At 43.2% G+C, this 13,516-nt stretch overlaps 1 protein-coding gene across 2 annotated transcripts in view; it reads left to right on the forward strand.

Moving 5' to 3' along the window:
- Positions 1-13,516, forward strand: part of LOC139721974 (gastrin-releasing peptide receptor-like) — a 130,916-nt gene that overhangs the window by 70,006 nt on the left and 47,394 nt on the right. Inside the window, exon 1 of one of the 2 annotated variants that reach the window (XM_071633293.1) lies at positions 1,622-1,866. The exons of the other annotated variant lie outside the window; for it this stretch is intronic. The gene's annotated coding sequence lies outside the window, so the exon portion shown is untranslated. Of the gene's footprint in view, positions 1-1,621; positions 1,867-13,516 lie in introns of those variants that run through there. 2 annotated transcript variants of the gene reach the window in all.

Genomic DNA, 13,516 nt, shown 5'->3' on the forward strand with positions numbered 1-13,516 from the left:
TTTTTGATTGCAGTACAAGGTGATTTATAATCACTTTTTCTGAACTTTGGTACTCAAACTTTTGCCAGCGAATCTAGTGTAGATTCGTTAACTCTAAAAAAACAATGCTGTAAATGGCATTTGCTTTTTTACCAATAAATACTGAATGAATAAAAAACACTAAAAAAAACAAACAAACAAAAAATAGTTCGTTATAGAGAGTGGCCATAATTCACTACGGTCATAAAAATGTTTTATGGTTGGACGCATGTTTATCATAATGACATTTTGAAGATTTGTACAACCACCTGGTCGGATGTATTGTACATCAAGGGAAGGAAATGAGCCATTTTATTCGTGAGAGTAAAGAATAGCAAATCTTTTTCTTCAGGGATCAGCCACTAAAAGGGATTGCTTTACTATGTGCATGACGAATACCAAGAAAATATAAATCACGTTTTCACGTTTTCCAAGCACTACCTACATCCACATCCTACTTGGATACGCAGGCGTAATGTCTATCAATGAAACACGGTATTTTACTAATTCGTGCTAACATCACAATCACGGGCTCCGTCAGAGATATGTATCAACGCTCAACGTTACAGTTGAATCACTGTGCACTGTAAGTTCTTAATGAGGCTAGTTAGTGCAAAAGACAGGTCGAGAGGGACTTGGAAGAATCAGACTCATGACATGCTTTACAACTATCCACATTTCTCTGTGACCGCTTAACCAAATTGAATGGAGTTTTCTGCAAAATAGACCTAAGATGTTATATTTTAAGACCCTGAAGTAGCACTTTGACAGTGCAATTATATTGGATGTTATCAATGCAAAAATTCGATGGTATTTTTTTTTTGGGGGGGGGGGGAGGTACATACTGTACAATACTGTCTCTTCTCTACGTGCTCGCCTCATAGTTCATATCTCTCTCGACAGTAATGATAGACACGCACTCATCAATGACAACCAAAACGTAAATTAACACACATATCCAACGAAGGGGAGAGAGGTGGATATGGCACACACACTCACACACACACGCACACACACACACATACACACACACACACATTATATGATATATAACAAAGGGAGAGGCAGAGGGGGAGAGAAGGTGAGAGGGGGCAGGAGGGGGAGGAATAAGCAGAAGAATGAAAGCAGGGAAAAGAAAGAGAAAGAACTAAGACATGCTGCCTCGCTTTTTTTTTATCTCTCTCCCTCTCTCGTCTCTCTCTTTTCTCACTCTCGTGTGTATCACGTCTCTGACTGTGTGTGTATTGTCTTTTTGGGCATTTTCTCTGCATTTTGTTCTTTCTTCTTCTTCCAGCTCTTGTTTTTTTTTTCAACCATTTGTCCCTTAGCAAGTGGGAGTAACCCTGGTTTATAAGGAAGGGATATATATGTTTTAAAAGCTTCCTTTGTCGGAAATGATTAAAAGTCGCAAACCAGATTGAAGTAGGCCTACACACTCAGCGCGGAGCGAAAGACGCGGAACGTACCTTTGCCAATGTTTGACAGCACTGTTCATACGTGCGGATGTCTCCCCGACGATGTTATCAAGATGTATAGCGTGTGCTCGAGTGTTCAACTCGTCGCACTACGTCCATTGAGACAGGTTTATATGGAGCGCCGTCGGTGAAATATGTTCATCTTATATACTTGTTTGTGAGGTGTCACTCGCAGTATGCCTGTTTTATGTGTCCTCCTCAACTCCTTCACCTCCAACCAGAGTAAAGTCACGGACATACAAACCTAACAGCGACCATTCCAAGATAAGCCTGATAAACGTTGGATTTCAATACGTTCGGGATTCCGAATACCTGGGTTGTCTGCTGCAAATAAATTTCGACAGGACGACATTTGATGTCACTACACGTTTATGTAAGTAACACATTGGAAAGTTTAAGAAATACATTCAGATATCTACCTACCGCTTCCTGTTTCGCAGGGTGAGATGCCGTAAGACCACTACAGTGTTAAATGTCGGCGTGATTTCTTTTCTTCCTTTCTTTTTAACATGGAATTTAAAGGCATTATTTACCATTTGCAGATGAAATAAAACCCAGCTTCAGCGCTTCAAAAAAGTAACAGATTTTCTAAAATGTGAGATAGGGATAAAAACAATCAATATAAAAACGTTAATCAGTGTAATCACTGTTAAGTTCTGTTAGACATACAAAAATATGAACATTAGTTATACAGAGAAAAAAAAAAGGTTTCCAGACTAAACCGTCTGTACAGTTATGGTTTGCTCAGGAAAATAGTGGTATCTCCTGATATTTTAGGCTTTTTTTGCGAAATTTGTATATGGTAGGGTGTTTTTGCATCAAATGTGATAGCTCGAACATTTTTTTGATCGCTGCTCCCAATGGTAAGCAATGCTTTAATATGATGTACAGGTTACAAACTTTAGTATATTCACCTATCCGCCGTAGATGCCATACTGGAGTAGTCCTATAGCGTATGAGGCTTCAAAACACTGACCATGACAATACAAGGGCAGTTATCGAGTGAATCAAAGATAGAATTCGATACTCTCTCTCTGTATCCAAAACAGTTCGTCGTTATGCTTGACCTGCCAGCTGAAGCACAATACCTCACGAGTAGCTAGAAATCTTTTGAATGTTACGGATATATCAAAGAATACACTGAATTCTCTCGCTCAGACAAGAGGTGCGTCTACAAAAGTGCTGTTACTGAGATCGACGCATAATATTTGTATCCTGTATCTGCACTTCTTTCAGATACACTAGCACAACTTTTGTGATTGCGGTGTTACATGGCGTTTCATGCTTTCGTGCGATTCGTACTTTGTTAGAATTTCCTAGAGTCGATTTGTCATGCTGTTTTTTTAATGATCTCTTTGCATGTTTTGATATGTGTAATAACTGCGACAACTAAACCAAGCTAACTTTAACCTAGCATACAGGAAGAATCGATATCTGTTTTAAGGTTTTCCAGTCCAATATCGCACTTAGTGCATGCAAGACTATAAATAGATTATTCTATTTCGCCATAGGGCAACCAAAAAGCAGAATAGTCTTTCATAATAGCCACGGGGCAGCTAAAAATGCATAATGGGTATAAAATTCGCCACAGAGCACTCGAAAGTTCAAGAACTTCAGTCATATTCCCCATAGTACATTCAAGTTTAGCACTGTAGGGCATTACATTTCGCCGAAGGGTACTCGTGTCTGTAACTAGTGGATTCAATTTAGCACTGTCAACTGACTGTATGCATACAGTATTGCATACTTAAAGAAATTATTACGTATTCATTGCTTGTTACCTACGCAAAGATTGAATTCTTTATGAATGTCAATCTAACTCCTCTGATATTTCTCGTTCGCTTTGCTATAGTTTCTTCACTATTATGTTGAAAAAGTCTATGTCTGATGTAAGATTTAGCAATTGTTGTTGACGTTCTTATGTGTATATGCGGGATCTTATTCATAATTTTTTGCACGTTTCTTACACTAGGAACACACACACACGCATACACACACACACATACACACACACACACACACACACACAGGTGATGATATGGTATATGTTCGGTGATTTATGTCTTTAGTGTATGCATACAAAGTGTAAGTGACCACGAAAAAAAAATCATAGCAAAGAAAATTGGCAACGGAAAGCAAAAGAAAAGACACTTGAAATTAAGAGAAAGAATCGAATATTCACTTATATCGAGTAGCCAAATAAAGGCTGGGAAGTTCGAACAATCATGCCGTTGCTATTTTTCCTCGTTTTGGGAGCATCCGATAAAACATATTTTTATTTGACGACTTATACAGACAAAGAAGGAACTGAATGACCTTCGTTGGAAAAAGAAAAAGAAAAGAAAAGTGAATCACTAAGTGACAAAAAAAATAGAAACATGATAGAGTTGAAGTGTTTGTTTGCAAAAACCGATAAGTCCATATTTGCCAAATGGAGATATCTGCGATTAAAGGTCAAGAAAAATAGAGAGAATAATAAGAAAATTTTTGCTTCTTTTGACCATAACTTCAAAAACGTACCTTTATATGTAGCGACCAATATATCATTTGAAAGGTATTATTTTGTACTTTATGACAGAGACCGTACTTCAAAATCTTCAAAAATGGACTTATCGGTTTTTGCAAACAAACTCTTCAATTATTGATAAATTATTTTATATGGAAGACAAATTGATATGTGCACAAGTTGTGTACTCAAATGCCATATGGCGAAATCATATTATGCTCTAGCTTAGCTTGAGGAGTTTTGCGAGTGGATTTGATTACAATATGTACGAATTCTTATGCCGAATGGTGACTCTGGTTGCCCTAAAACAAAGTGATTGCCAGTTGCCGATTTTACCTGCACTCTGACGAATATGATTGGCGATAGACGATTTTGGCAGCTTATCCACGAAATTGAATGACGTAGTCATATTTCTCAATGCACATAGTGCAAAAATTGAATGACTTATCGACACCTTTGCGTGTACTCAAAGTGCGAAGTTAGACCGAAAGACACGTGATAAGTGACAAAACGTGAAATTATTTTCGGTTTAAAAAAAAATCATGCCATACAAATTTATTCCACTACATGTAGCTAATCGTATAAATGTGGACGCGATGAAGATGATGATGACGATGATGATTGTTTGTGTTTTTATTGTTAATGTCTATAACTCAAAATAGTGCAAAGTTTCATTGAACCAACTTCAACCCGTAAAATCCTTGGGCCTCTATAATTTCCACACACAGAAAAAAGAGAGAGAAAAAAACAACAATAATAAATTGTAGAATCAATGCTCTTGAACCATAGTAACAGGCAAATATGTCTAATTCTCTATGAAGGTCTGTGGTTAGTTAATTTCGCTGCGTTCTGCTCCACTATTAGAAGGTTTTATAGTTTGGTGAATCTGGCTGCGACGCAGGCAGTGGGGTCGTTGAGTAGAGTTTTATTCCTAACGACAATAAATTGGCTTCGCTAGTAGTTGATCGACGTGCATTCTACTATACTAACAAGAGTTCAGTCTAGCGCTGTGGGCGATCAATTCAACCACGGCACCAATGCTAACTAGACATTAGGCTACTTTTAGAGCAAACCACCGGCGATTCCATTTACCTCGTTTTAAGTAGGTTTCTGGAAGGGATGTGTGCAGAGAATTCCAGTTGTGGTCTGGCGTCAAAGCATTAGCTTTCATGACCTGAAAACCATTGATCACATATTAGGGCCGATGGAAATAAACATTAACCAAGTAGTTATCGGCCTTTGGTTTGCTGGCGAGCTGCTAGCGGTTGAGTTTGCTTAATTTCCATCCCCATCCCCGCCAATTTTCTCGCGCTGAGATATCCTGTTGTATGAAAGGATACAGTGTTACTTGAGTGAGTGCCGAATGGTAAATTAGTGAATGTGGCAGTTTATGAAGACGAAAGAAAGCTTAAGACATGAATGGATAAACTCTTATGTCTGACCGCCACCTGCTTTCCAGATGGTATATTTTTAAAACGTGACTGATATAATCCTATCCTAGGATGTAATTCATAGAACGTAGCATATATTTCCGTTTCCTATATGAGCCCTTTTTATAACACTTCTCGACAGCACTTTCTCGTGTGAAAATATTTCAATGCACGTTGCCCTTAGTGTAACAGAGCGCACAACGCTTGTATGTCAAATATGCAAATGATTGAAAATACCTGGGCTGCGATATGTACAAACATACTTCTCTATTTAATTCATCCTCATAGCATGCTCATATTCCTAATGACTTTGAATCGTCTCGTCAATTCCCGCTTTGGAATCAAGCTATACGGCAATACGTAAACTTTAATTTATCCGTATATGGTTCGTAAAGAAAAATATCGCTTAAGGTGTTACGGAAGTTTCACAAGTTTCGAACGACCGAAGTTTTAGAAGGAGCGTTGAGGGGATGATGCTCTTTCATACCAAGGATGGCCGGAGATTGGAGGTTCCTGACCGAAAATGGGAAAATTCCCTCCTTTGAGAACACGGATAGGGTAACAGATTAGCTCACTGGCAAGTTCACAATGTAATAATGTGACAAAATTGGTATAGAGACACCCCTCTCAAGATAATGGACCAACCCAGGGTGTGCAGTGTATGTGCACACGAAAGTGTGTATGGGGTATAGACGATGTCAAGGGACACACGCAGCGGGTACAAAGGTCTAAGTGCAAGAGGTATAAAAGGACGCTGCTCGGAGAGGGAAGAGTTAGATAGATAGTTGGACGAGAGTTAGAGTTAGAGTAGTAGATAGTGAAAGTAGATAGCCAGCGAGCTGTAGGGAGAAGGGCTCTGCCCTGGAGTGTAGATAGAGCTGTTTGGGAGATATGTTTTCTAAACTTTCTGGTGGCTTGGCTTGCTATCGCACACATTGCTTGTATCTTTGCTTGTAATACCGCCTTCTCGGAGGACGACTGCACAGGCTCTGCTTAATAAACACACAGTAACGGTATGTTATTCTCCATGACTCAGTTTTTGATGTCAACTTTGTAGTTGTAAGCACTGTCGCTGATTGTTTGCTGTGCGATGTTTGTGATGGGTGTTTATGGTTAGTGATGTGCGGAGTGGAGAGTGAGGGTGCGCTGGTAATGTGCAAGATCACAATATATTTTTGTGAAAACGAGCCTACAATCAACCCCGTAAGGCCAAAATTCGCTACAAATGGTGGCAGCGGTGGGATCTTTATACATTACTGATATGCTTGAAATGTACCTCAGCTCATCATGACAAGGATATGATATGGAATTGGAAGTGCTCAGAAGTGAAGCAAAGTGCTCTGAAAGATGCCTATAGATGGCTCTAATTGATGCAATATCACAAGCGATATGTAGAGTGAGCTACCCCAACGTCAGAGCTCAGTTTGTGAGCTATTAGCTCGTTTGAATAGCTCAAAGTGCAACAGTGATTATTTGTGAGCTGGAGTGATTAGCTCAAATGGTGAGCTCATTTTGCAGCCCAAATGGTGAGCTCATTTTGCAGCTCAAATTGTGAGCTCATATCACAGCTCAAATTGTGAGCTCATTTCGCAGCTCAAATTGTGAGCTCATTTCGCAGCTCAAATTGTGAGCTCATTTCATAGCTCAAATTGTGAGCTCATTTCGCAGCTCAAATTGTGAGCGGGATCCCATAGCTCAAAATTTGAGCTGGCTCAATTTGTGAGCTGGATGGCAAAGCTCAATATGCAGGCTCAATTTGTCTGCTCGTTTTGACAAGCTCAATTTGTGAGCTCGATTTGTGAGCTTCATCAAGGAGTTCGACTTGCGAGCTCTGTTTGTGAGCTCAATTTGTCTGCTCGATTGGCGAACTGAAATAGGGAGCTGGAATTATGAGCTCGATTTGCTAGCTCATTGTGCAAGCTTGATTTTCAATTTTGGTTTACAGGATCAAATTACTGACAGCTTGTTATCTAGTGAGTAGTGTGCAAAGTGTGGTGCGCTAAATCCCCTCATGGACACCAATGAATTTGGAAGTGTTGATTTATGTTTCGATTATTGGATGGATGCCAAAATGCGTTTATCAATGTAAGTCGGAAAAAGTGGACACTGCGTGATAGCCAATAATTTACTCGCTTGATGTGTTTCAAAGTTATTCATGTTGTAATGTTCATATGAATGGAAACAAACATGGACAAGAAAACAGGGCATGTGGAGGAGCTTGAGAGGGAATTGGCTGAACTAAAAGAAAAGATCAGTCAGTGTCGACTTGAAAAAGAACTGCTGGAGTGGCAGAAAGTGCAAGCTCAGGAGGAGTTGGGAAGGAAAGGTGGTACTGAATTGAACCCAGAGTGTTCAGGAGGAACCGTGGGAAGTCCACGAAGGCCTGACACGTTGACACAGGTTCAGTGTCATGACACAGACTCTGAGGTTAGATTCAATGTACCTGGTACTCCCAATGCTCAAAGAGAAACTGTTGGACTTGATTCAAATGCGTCGACAGTTCCAGTGGGTAGGAATGTTACTTTTGCACCACAGCAACAGCAGTTGTTCCCTATTTCATCGACTCCCCAAGATTTGCATGTAGCGCAATTGGACCTGAACAAATCAATGCTACCAGAAGTCAATCCGCACCCAATGTCGGCCATGATGTCACATGCTCCACATGGCATGCAAGGACATGTTAAACCACAGCGACCTCTCTTGGTACCAGATAGGTACAATGGAAAAGCGGCATGGATGGATTACCAACATCACTTCGAAGCGTGCAAGGAAGTGAATGGATGGAATGACTTCGAGGCAGCCTCATTTTTGATGGCAAGTTTGCAGGGCGAGGCTCTCCGATGTGTTAGTGGTGTGGACAGTAGAGTGAGATGTTCATACCATGAGCTGCTGCGAATACTGGGTCGCAGATTTGGCACAGGTCAGCAAGCCGAGAATTTCTTAGCCGAACTAAGGCATCGTAGGCAAGGCGCAAGAGAAACCTTGCAAGAACTGGGACAGGCAATACATGAACTTGCCATAAAAGCATACCCAGAACTTCCAGCAAACTCACGAGAAAGGTTGGAGAGAAACCATTATATTGACGCGGTGGAGAGTCAAACAATTCGCGAAGGAATCCACAGAGCGCGACCATCTAATCTAGATGAAGCCATCCAAGCAGCGCTTGAAACTGAGAATTTTGAAAGGATTGAAATGCAAAGGAGGAACGAGCGTCTCAGGTCTGGAAGATATACCCGAGGCCTGGGAAATGAGGAAGATGTACGCCTTCAGCAATTAGAGGAGATGATGATGCAGCGAATGAATCGCATGCAAGATCAAATAATGGGACTGTTTGCCAATGTGAACTTGAACGCCCCACAGAAGAGGGCAGGAACCAATCAGCCATCCTCCCCTTCTACTAACGGAAAGTCGGATAACCTCCAGTGGGGAGAAGGGAGGAGATGCTTTAAGTGTGGAGAGATAGGGCATCTCATTCGCTACTGTCCTCATAAGAAAAGAAAAGACAAGACACAGGGAAACGGAGAACAGCCCGCCGGGAGGCCCGATGGCAGGCTAGAAAACCCTCAGGGCCAGCAGAAAACAAACCCAACAATGGAAAACAGCCAATAAACAAAGATCCAAGCAACATTATCCCAAACATAGTATCTGGTGCCAAGCAGGGATTGTATGTCAGTGGAACAGTAAGGTCAACAAAATGCAGGTTTTTGATTGATACTGGTTCTACAGACACTATCATAAGTGCTTGCATTTACCATCAGATGGAAAAGAAATGCCAGCCAGAACTTTTTCCATTCACAGGAAGAATCCAGCAAGTGGATGGGAGTGCACTGCATGTTCTGGGTTCTGCATGGGTAGATATCAGAGTTGGAACAACGATCCAATCAGTCAAAGTGTTATTTGCAGACATTAAGTGCGAAGGAATCCTGGGGATGGATTTCCTCCTTCCATCTCAAGGTATGTTGGACTTTAATCGACGAACCCTTCAAATACACGGTGAAGAGATACAATGCACCACGCAGAGAGGCGAAACCTTTGTTGCACGAGTCAAAGTGGCAAGCACCACAACCATCCCTGCAGGACATGAGGCCATTGTCCCTGGACGGATAATTGATAAGGGTTTGAGTATGGCAGGAACGGCTGTTATTGAACCATTAGAGAATGGTGGAGAAGTCGCATCGAAAGGAGTGATAATTGGCAGGACGCTGGTGGATGCAGGGAAAGATGTCATTCCGGTAAGAGTTTTCAATCCTGGGGACTCAACGTGTGAAGTCCAAGAAGGACTTACAGTTGGAATGATAACATCTGCGGATGTGGAACATATGCAAACCCAAGGCTGTGACTCTAATGAACTTCCTCCCCATGTACAGGACCTCTATGAGCGAAGCATCGAAAATCTAGATCCACAATACCATCAGCAAGTGAAAATGTGTCTTGTGGAGAATGCAGACGTGTTCTCAAAGAACAGTCAGGACATCGGTTGCACGGACATTGTGCAACACAGTATCAAAACGGGGGACGCAAAGCCAGTGAAACAGAAAACAAGGAGGTTCCCGCTGTGCAACCAGCAGGAAATAGAAAGGCAAGTGCAAGACCTGTTAGACCGTGGCGTGATTGAGCCATCAGAGAGTCCTTGGGCAGCGAACATCGTGCTAGTAAAGAAGAAGGATGGATCAAAAAGGTTGTGTGTCGACTACCGCGATTTGAACGAAGTGACGATCAAAGACGCCTATCCTATACCCCGAATAGACGAAACATTGGATGCATTAGGCTCTGCCAAGTGGTTCTCTACACTAGACCTATCTTCAGGGTACTGGCAGGTAGCGCTAGACCCCGATGCACAAGACAAGACATCATTCATTGTACGAAATGGACTGTATAAGTGGAAGGTGATGCCGTTCGGGCTCACCAATGCTCCAGCTACATTCGAGCGCCTCATGGAGAAAGTGATGAAAGGACTCCAGTGGGAGATACTTCTAATCTACTTGGATGATGTCATTGTGTATGGCCGAACTGTAGAAGAGGAGATTCAGCGTCTGAATGTGACATTCTCAAGGCTGAGAGGTGCCCATTTGAAACTAAAGCCCAGCAAGTGTCATTTGTTCTGCAAGTCAGTAATGTACTTAGGTCACGTGGTATCAGCCGATGGAGTTTCAACAGACCCTGCAAAGGTGCAAGCCATAGTTGACTGGCCTCGACCACAGTGCAAAAAGGAAGTGAGGAGTTTCATAGGACTGGCTTCGTACTATCGACGTTTTGTTAAGGGATTTGCAGAAGTGGCAGCCCCCCTGCACAAACTTACAGCAAAGTCAGCCAGGTTCGAATGGAATGAAGCTTGTGAGAGTTCGTTTCAGGATTTGAAGCGACGACTGCAGAGTGCGCCGATATTGACTTTCCCCACCCCAGAGGATGACTTCGTGCTAGATACAGATGCTAGCTCAGAGGCGCTTGGAGCTGTGTTGTCCCAAGTACAGGATGGGCAGGAAAAAGTCATAGCGTATTTCAGCAGGAAGCTCAATAAAGCTGAACGGAACTACTGCGTAACCAGACAGGAGCTGTTAGCCCTCATAACTGGTCTGAAACAATTCAGACAGTATCTGTATGGCAGGAAGGTGAAGGTACGGACTGACCATGCCTCTCTCAAATGGCTCCTTCACTTTCGTAACCCAGAAGGGCAATTGGCTAGATGGATTGAACAGATCGCCGAATATGACATTCACATCGAACACAGACCAGGCAGGAACCACTCCAATGCGGATGGATTGTCTCGCATGAGATGTAAGCAGTGTGGAAGACAGGAAGAGGAAGACGATATTGGAATCCTGAACACTCAACTTGCAACTCCCTTGCAGGAGCAGGCAGGATCAAGTGTCAGAGGTATCGCTACTCAACCGTCTATGAGCACAGCCAACTTGCGAGAAGCTCAGCTTGCTGATGATTCCATGCACTGGATAATAGAACTGAAAGAAAAGGACCAGGCCAGGCCAGAGTGGGGAGAGATTGCACAGAAATCAGCAGCAGTGAAAACATACTGGGCCCAGTGGAGCCAGCTAGAAGTTAAAGATGGGGTACTATGTCGTCGATGGGAATCAGACGATGGGAGAACCATCAAGAGGAAACTTGTTATGCCAGAGAAGCTCCGGATGGATGCTATTAGGGATGTGCATAACGGCCCGTTGGGTGCACACCTCGGGCAGAGGAAAACGCTGGCAAATTTGAAGAGTAGATTTTACTGGAGCGGTATGGCTGCTGATGTACGCTCGTTCATTAGAATGTGCAATTTGTGCGCAAGAAGGAAATCCCCTACGAAGCAACGCCGAGCGCCCCTGCAACAGAGTAGGGTGGGTGCGCCTATGGAGAGAATTGCACTTGATCTGATGGGACCATTGCCAAAGACAGAGGCAGGGAATCAGTGGATCCTTGTTGTGGGTGATTACCACACTAAATGGGTAGAAGCTTACGCTCTACCAGATGCTAGGGCAGAAACGGTTGCCAAGAAGTTGGTAGAGGAATTTGTCTGCCGTTTTGGGATTCCACTTGAGATCCATTCGGACAAAGGTTCAAACTTTGAATCGCAGTTATTCAAGGAAGTGTGCCAACTCCTTGGGGTAAAGAAAACCCGCACAACGGCGTATAACCCCAAATCTGATGGCATGATTGAACGCTTTAATCGCACTCTGGTCAACATGCTAGCCATCTTAATTGAGCAGAACTACTCTCAGAGAACGTGGGATGTGCAACTGCCTTTCGCAACATCTGCGTACCGTTCTAGGCCTCATGAAACAACCGGTGAGAGCCCCAACATGATGATGTTGGGAAGGGAAGCAAGACTTCCCATCGACCTCACCACCATCACAGTGGGAGATGAGGATGAAGAGGAACCAGAGGATTATGCAGCTGCACTGCGCAGACGAATGAGGAGAGCTCATGACCGTGCAGAAGCATGCACGGGCAAAAGTGCAGTGCGTCAGAAGAGAAACTATGACCGAAGAACCAACTCCCCTGGACTGAAGGAGGGTGAATTTGTTTGGCTGTACGATCCTTCCAAAAGAAAAGGTGTTTCACCTAAGCTACAACTGCGCTGGAAAGGTCCGTTTCTGATAATTACTCAGTTATCTGATGTAGTTTTTCGTATACAATCCTCCCCACGAGCAAAACCTACAGTGGTTCACAGCGACCGACTCAAACCATATGAAGGTGAGAAACTGACTGCATGGACTTGGGAAAGGCCTCAATCCGCCACTGAAAGAGACGAAGACAGGTCAGCGTCATCACCCCAACATGAGCTGGACACTGCCACTGAGATTCCGGAGGTCAATGAGATTCCAGAACAGTTGCAATCAAATACAGTCGACATTCCCTCTCACACTCCTTCCCAACCGAACAATGGCAATGTTGATGAAAATCGTCGCTATCCAAAACGCCTCAGAAGAAGGCCGGAATATTTTGATACGAACGTAGACCAGTAATGTGAGCTATGCGCAAATAGATTTTGTAAAATAGTAGGTTAAAGCCTTTGCAGTGACTTGCTAGTGACTGGAAGGAATTACTATTTGTTTATCCCTGTCAGATGGCTGACTATAATGATCGCCGCCACATCGGGAGGGTGATTACCTGTCGCAAATGCGATAAAGTGTGCCGGAACAGGGAGGATTTGTATCGTCATTTGCGGCAATGCCACCACAATAAGGGTGGCTATGACTGCCGTCAATGTAATTATTCATCAACTAAGTCCAGTAATCTCAGGAGGCACATCCACCATGTGCATGAAGATCTCCACAGTCGAGGCAGGAGCAGGTCCCCCCAATCACCACGGCGGACGCCACGACCAACCACCATCAGATTGCCAAGTGAGAAACAGAGCAGCCCGGTATCAATCTCTGTGGACTGCTCCCCCATTTCGACGTCGCCACCACTGACGGGAAAACCCCTAGCAATGATGCTTCACAAATTAAGTAGTGTGGAACCAGACCCAGGCAGCTCTTCCGACGAGGATGGCTCCCCACCACCAGCCCTACCCAAGCCTACCGTCGACGACTCAACCAGCAACCAAATACCGGGTACAGATTCCTCGCCAGAACTAGATGATC

Source organism: Diadema antillarum, unplaced genomic scaffold, assembly GCF_040938485.1.
Source record: "Diadema antillarum isolate AM-2024a unplaced genomic scaffold, OU_Dant_1.0 scf00000153, whole genome shotgun sequence".
In the NCBI taxonomy this organism is placed as follows: Eukaryota; Metazoa; Echinodermata; class Echinoidea; order Diadematoida; family Diadematidae; genus Diadema; species Diadema antillarum.